At 45.4% G+C, this 6,449-nt stretch overlaps 1 pseudogene; it reads right to left on the minus strand.

Annotated features, from left to right (window-relative positions):
• Positions 1-6,033: 6,033 nt before the first annotated feature.
• Positions 6,034-6,162, minus strand: LOC119233191 (U1 spliceosomal RNA; annotated as a pseudogene).
• Positions 6,163-6,449: the final 287 nt, after the last annotated feature.

A 6,449-nucleotide genomic window follows, 5' to 3' on the forward strand; every position in this document is an offset into this window, starting at 1 on the left:
ATGCACCCCAAAGACCTGGGAACCCATGTGGATTTTCTACTCCCTGCACTTTTCTCCTGGTGCTTGAGTCTGCCCTCTGTCCCTCAGCTTGGGCTTTCCTTGAGCTGAATGTATCATCTCTCTCTGGACAAGGGTCTCTGTGAGAGCAGAGCCGTGGGCTTTTTCATTTTTATGTTTTCTGAGAAGCAGTGGCTGGCACCAGGGAGAAGGGATGATGTCTGGATGGACTGGATCTTCCTCTTTACCCTCTCAGCTTCCTGGATCATGGGAATCACTTTCTCTCTCTGGGTCACCATCTCTGCAGTGGGGTGGGGGGGGGTGCTGTCCCTCACAGCTCTGAACTTAGAAGAATTTGTTGCAATTTGCTGTGTTTCTTTCAGATCAAACCTCCCCTGTGTCTGTCTCTCTTTCCTTCCCCTCTGTCCTTCCTTTTAGGTGCGTAATAAACCAAGAGTTTACAGTAAAAGCACAGGAAGAGTTGAATGATGTGTTCTCTTCAGGAAAGTACCTGGTCCCCCAGGGAGCCAGCAGCACCTCAGGAACCTGTGCCCCACCCCATCCCCCTGCTGTGGCTCCTGAGGACTTTCAGTGTAGTCCCAGCAACGCAGCAGCGCTAGCCTTTGATGTGGCTTCGACATGCATGATACACAAAGAGCCCTGATTCAGAGCTGTGGAAAGGCTCATTGCTCTTTGCATCAACCCCTGGACCTAATGGTGTGGGGGCAGTCTGAAGGGCCACTGGGAAAATGGCACAGAACACAAGGTTGGACACCCCCCATGATCAGCAGACTGCAGGCGGGACCACTTTTCTTAGACCAAAGCTTTTAGAACAAGGGAAATGGACGTGTCCTTAGAATCTGGGTGCACCCTAAGAGACAGGCTGGGCTCCAAGAAAGTCCCTGGAGAGAAGTACAGCGAGTAACCAGCCCCCTGTCTGCAAAGGTGTCTGTGCTCTTATGAAGAATTGGGCAATCCCCAATTTGTTTATTCATGTCTTGATTTTCTTACTAGAAATAAAGGAGATAAAGAACCTGAAATAGGGTTTCAACTCGTGACTTTCATTCAGTTCACTCATTCATACTGCATGTGTGTATCCGCTTACCGGGCAAAGATCTGAGGACCGATGTTCTTCCAGGAACTCTGCTGGACACCAGAACATCAATGGTTTAAGATAGACGATTGAGCCATCAGCCGGTTGATGGACATGGATGTAGATATATATGCATAGATGGGACCCTTACAAAATTCAGAGTCTCATAATGGGCATAGACATTAAACCAAGTGGTGGCTTCAATTATTGTGGCTTCGTTAACTGCCCAGAGGGAAAGAAGAGTGAACCATGAACCTCTAACATGGGGGAGTTCTGATTTATTACGGGGACCAGGCCAGGTACCTACAACATGTAGAGTCCATTGATAGCTGAGCTCTACTAGAAGACCACCTTCTTCCAGCTCTCTACTGCAAATGTAGGTTCTCAAGTTCACTTCTGGGGTTTCAGTCCCTCTCCACTGGAAGTTAAGTAGTGTTACAAAGTCATCATGGACTCAGTCATCATGGACTCCTCTTGCCCTCCGGCCTGCAGCTCTAGAATACTGCTATTAGTTTCAGGTCGCACAAGGGCTTCTGTGCCTGCAGGCATCACGACTATTTTTAGGTGCAAAGAAAGGCAGAAGCAAATGTCAAAGGGCCATTTCCTTTCAAAGGGGCTACAGAGGAGCACCCACATCTCGTGGGCCAGAGCTGGATCTTACAACTACTCTGAGTTGCAAGCAGGTCTGGACAGAGGGAAGAAGATTGGAAACTGGGCACTAGCCACTCTGAACCCACTCAGAGGAGACTAGGTAGCAAACTAGCTGGATCTGCCCGATTACGAGTTGATATTTTTTTCTTTTCAATAACCTCTTTTTCCCACTTTTGGCAACACTGATTGGATTTTCTTTCTGGAATGAACTTGCACCCAAGAGGGAAGTTTGTGATGTCTTGCCTTCTTGAAAACAAAGAGTGAACCTTTCCGACTTTGAATCCTGAGCAAAGGAGGCAAGACGGAGACAGTCCTCCCCAAGGCATGGTCAAGGCCATTGTTTCCTGCTACCCAGAAACTGGAACTGCCGTTTCCAATTTTTTTCAAGCTTGGTTTTCTAGTCTTCTCTCAGTTTCTGTGAGCCAAAGCCCCTATGAATCTTCCCCCCATGCCTGTCAGAAGTGCCCCCCTCCCTTTCTCCTCTGCTCCCCACCCCACCCCATGCACCCAGCTCTCCACATGGTCATTCCTGTGCATCCCTGCCCTTCCCTGCCCTAGCCCACTAGGCTGTATGCTCCCAAAAGCAAGGATGGGTCTATCCTTTCAGGGTCTCTAACACCTAGCACAGTGATTAGCATGTGGGGTTTCTCAGTACATGTTTATTTGTTGGTTCTTATAGGTACCGGGAACTAGACAGAGCAGATAGAGCAGAAGGTGAGAGTCTTGGAGGCAGAGAGATTCCTGACTCCTCTTTGCAGAATCCAAGTAGCTGGACAGACTTAGTGGTTCCTTACTCTTCGAGAAGTCCTGGCTCACAGAATCACTCTCCCCTGGAGGTTACAACAGATTATCCACCAGCTCCTTTCCCTCCTCCTCCTCCTTCAGTCCCCTGGAGCTGGTGGGCAGCACCCTGGGTAGAATGTCTGTCCCATCAAGGATGGAAATTGGATCTCCACATCCTTGCCACCGGTTTGTGTGTGTGGAGAGGGAGGATGCATGTACACATTGAAGAATATCATTCTGGGAGCCTATAAAGTCTCCAGCCCTCCCTGGCTTTGCCTCCCAGCTGTGCAGTGGCTTGGTGGGCTCCATCGTCAGCAGCCTCCACCTGGATCAACTCTCAGGGTCTGTGAGTCTGTTCAGGGAAGTCAGTTTGGCCTCAGATGCCCCTTGGCATTGGAGATGGTAAGTGGTGGTGGAGCCTCCTGAACCAGAGGCATCTGGAGTAGGTGTGGGGGGCTGAGAGTGGGGATTACCAGGACCAATCCCAGGTTCTCCTACAGGGAAGTTGGAGTTCTACCTGGGGACAGTGCCACTTGGAATTCTTGAGGACATTCCCAACAGCTCATGTAGATTATCCTAGAGGTAAGAGACCCACATTCATTGAGTCCCTACCATATACCCCTGTGATGCTGATAGAAACTTCATGTTATATTTTTATATGATTTATCGAGTTACCCATATACTTCATCTCAGGGGATAGTATCATTTATTAGTCCAAAGAGCTTCCCTTGTTTTATTTTTGTGTCATTAATATTACTTTTCTTCCCTGTGCGATTGTCCCCTTCTCCTCTCTCCCTGCCCCACTGTAAGAGTATGTGCAAATATTTGAAAATGGGCAGTACTTATGGTGAACATGTAGGTTTTAATTTACACGTATGAGGCTGAACATATGTTACTCAGTTTCTTATTCCTTCACTCCACATTTTACTTCAAAGCTCTGTCCATATTGGTTTAAGATCCCATCCATATATTCCTCCAGCTGACATTTCCAACATGCCTTCTCAGTTTGGAACAATTGCCCTCTTCCATTCTTTTAGAAACAGCAAATAGATCACCCAACTCCCCAAAGCAGTGGTGTAGGTTTGGTCTGCAGTCACTAAGTCTGTCCAGCTGCTTGGATTCTGCAAAGAGGAGTCAGGAAACTCACCGCCCTTCCCCATTGCTTTTTAAAGACATTTCCCACTAATGGAGATAGTTTTAGGTGGCACATAGCATGACTATGCATAACATAGAATTATATACTATGTTACATCATGAAGATCCTATCAGTTCAGTGATAGTGATTGCTAATCCCCTTTGCCAAATTTCCCCTTTTTAATAGATCAGGAGCAAGCCTCAGGCTAAAATATTTGCAAGCAGCACATTCTAGCTGAACACTAATTATGTTGGGAATTTAATTAAAATTTAATTTAATAAAATGTATTTATTTAAATGGCCCCTTTTTATAATAAGAAATCCTGGTTTTCTATCTAAAGATGTGACATTTCATATTTAATAGAATCTAAAATGATGTTGATGATGAAAATATCATTATATATTCCATTAAGAAAAAATAATTCTATTAATTAAACCATTATACACCATTGATTATAAGAAGCATGTTGCTTTCAAAGATGTGAAAATGTGAATAAAAGCATTGGCTTTGGTTTGCTGCAACAACTAGATTTCTTAAGTAAAAAAGAGACTTGACTTAGTGAAAAATGAATGAATGAGTGAAAATTCTGGTGTTAAATGAATTTGGCAGAAAAGAAGGTGCTGGTGTAGGGATGCTGGAATTTTGGCAATGCCAAATTAGCTCATGTGGGTGGTCCTCATGCCAGCTTTGTAAGGGAGGTGTGTGTGTCCTGTATAGCAGATGGCAGGGGGAAGTACTTTCTCTACAAGGTTAAGAGCAGATTTGTACTCAGGCAGGTGGAAAGTCCCCACACCCAGGTGCCAAAAGTCCATAAAGCTTGTGACCTGATTCCAGTGTGGCTCATGGCTTAGCCATTCATTTACCTATTGAACAACCTCTGATTGGTCCCAATTTTGCATAATGACAGTTGAAGCTCCTGTGAGCCACCATGGACAAGTTTTTGTGTGAACTTAAGTCTTCATTCCCTGGGACAGTGCCCAGGAGTGAAAGGGCTGGGTTGCACGGCAGCGAGTGTTTGTGTTGATAAGAAACCGCTAGACAGTTGCTCAGGGGGCTGCTCTTTCTCACGCCCCCACCAGCCATGTGTGCTGACCCAGCTCCTCTGCTTCCTGATCAACATTTGGTTTGTCATTAGTTTTTATTTTAGCCATTTTGATAGATACGGAACAACATCTCTTTGCAGTTTTAATCTGCCTTTCCCAAAGGCCAGTGATGTGGAACATCTTTTCCTGCCCTTGGTTGCCTGTTTAAAAAATGAATTCCTTTCCATCCCCTCCAAGTTTTTTTTAAAGATTTATTTATTTATGCATACAATAACTGGGGTACAGGCCAGAGGTGTGGGGTGAGAGGATTTACCAGAGACAGAGCAGGGAACAGAAGAGGCAGAGTTATTTATTTTTTTTTTTTGTGGGACCCTCGCCTGTGGCCAGGGAATGAACCGGTGCTGCAGAGGCTGCAGGCAGCCTCACAGCCCAGCACTCAACCGCTGTGCGACCAGGGGAGGTCCCCAAAGTTATTTTTTAATGGAACTTGTATCGAATTTGTAGTCACATGCCATTGTTCGAAATAATAAAAGGAGGAATAACCCAGCTTTTTAAAAATAGGCAAAGTATATGAATAGACCTTTCTCCTAAGAAAACATTCATGTGATCAATGAACACATGAATAGATGTTCAACATCAACTATCAGGAAAATACCAATTAAGACGACAGTGAGAGGCCACTTCACAACTGCTAGGATGATTATGACAGAAAGGGACCACCTCTAGCAAGTATTGGGGAGGAGTGAGAGACTGGAGCCCCCAAACACTGCTGGTGGGAATATCCAATGGAGCAGGCGTTTTGGAAAACAGTCTAGCAATTTGTCCAAAGGATAAATAGTCGTAGTTACCCTGTGATTCAACAGCTCCATCCCTATGTCCAAAGAAAAGCCTGCCGCTTCACAGCAGCATTATGGGTGGCGTCAAAAAATGGAAATGGCTGAAATATCCATAAGCTGATAGAGAAATAAAAGGCGATTGATGGGATCAGGTAGAATATTGCTCCTAAGTGAAAAGGCAGACTGGACACAGGCACAGTGAAGGCTCAGGGAAGGGACCAGCCACCGAGACCACACAGCAGGTCACTTCACTTACATGGAATGTCCCAAACAGGCAGAACTGTAGAGACAGAGAGCAGATTCGGTATTGCTGAGGGCTTGAGGTATGGGGGTTGGGAGTGAGGGGTGAAGGATTCAGGGTTTCTTTTGGGGGAATAATTAGAATGTTCTAGAACCATCTGTAGTGATGGATGCATGTGTGAATATGCCACTGAATTGTACACTGTATGTGAGTGAATTGTGTGGTGAATCACAGCTCAATCAACCCTCTTTTGTGTTTTAGTTTACAAATTTTCCCGCATTTAGGGAAATTGCAGGGGTTGGCACATCCGGAGGGCAATGGGGGAGACTTGCCCTGGGAAAACTACCTTTGTGATCATGCTATCTCCCCAACCAGGTAAGGATTAAAACTGTGGGGTTTTTTTCCCTTCCTTTGGAAAAAAAAAAAATACAGTGACATTCTGACTTTCACCTAGTTTCCCTCCATACTGGATAGCATGATAGAGTATGGAGACCAGGTTACTGAGATTGACTCAATCCACTATGCCCTTTACATTTCAATTTTATTGGTACACCTCTCTGATTCTCTGTCTGCCTCTAGCTCTCTCCCCCTCTCCCTTTCTCACTTCTGTCTGTATTTAATTCTATCCATTTTATCAGAAACACCCACCAGCCTGGTTGAGACACTGAAT

The sequence above is a fragment of the Talpa occidentalis genome, unplaced genomic scaffold, assembly GCF_014898055.3.
Source record: "Talpa occidentalis isolate TD23 unplaced genomic scaffold, MPIMG_talOcc4v2.1 talOcc4.7, whole genome shotgun sequence".
In the NCBI taxonomy this organism is placed as follows: Eukaryota; Metazoa; Chordata; class Mammalia; order Eulipotyphla; family Talpidae; genus Talpa; species Talpa occidentalis.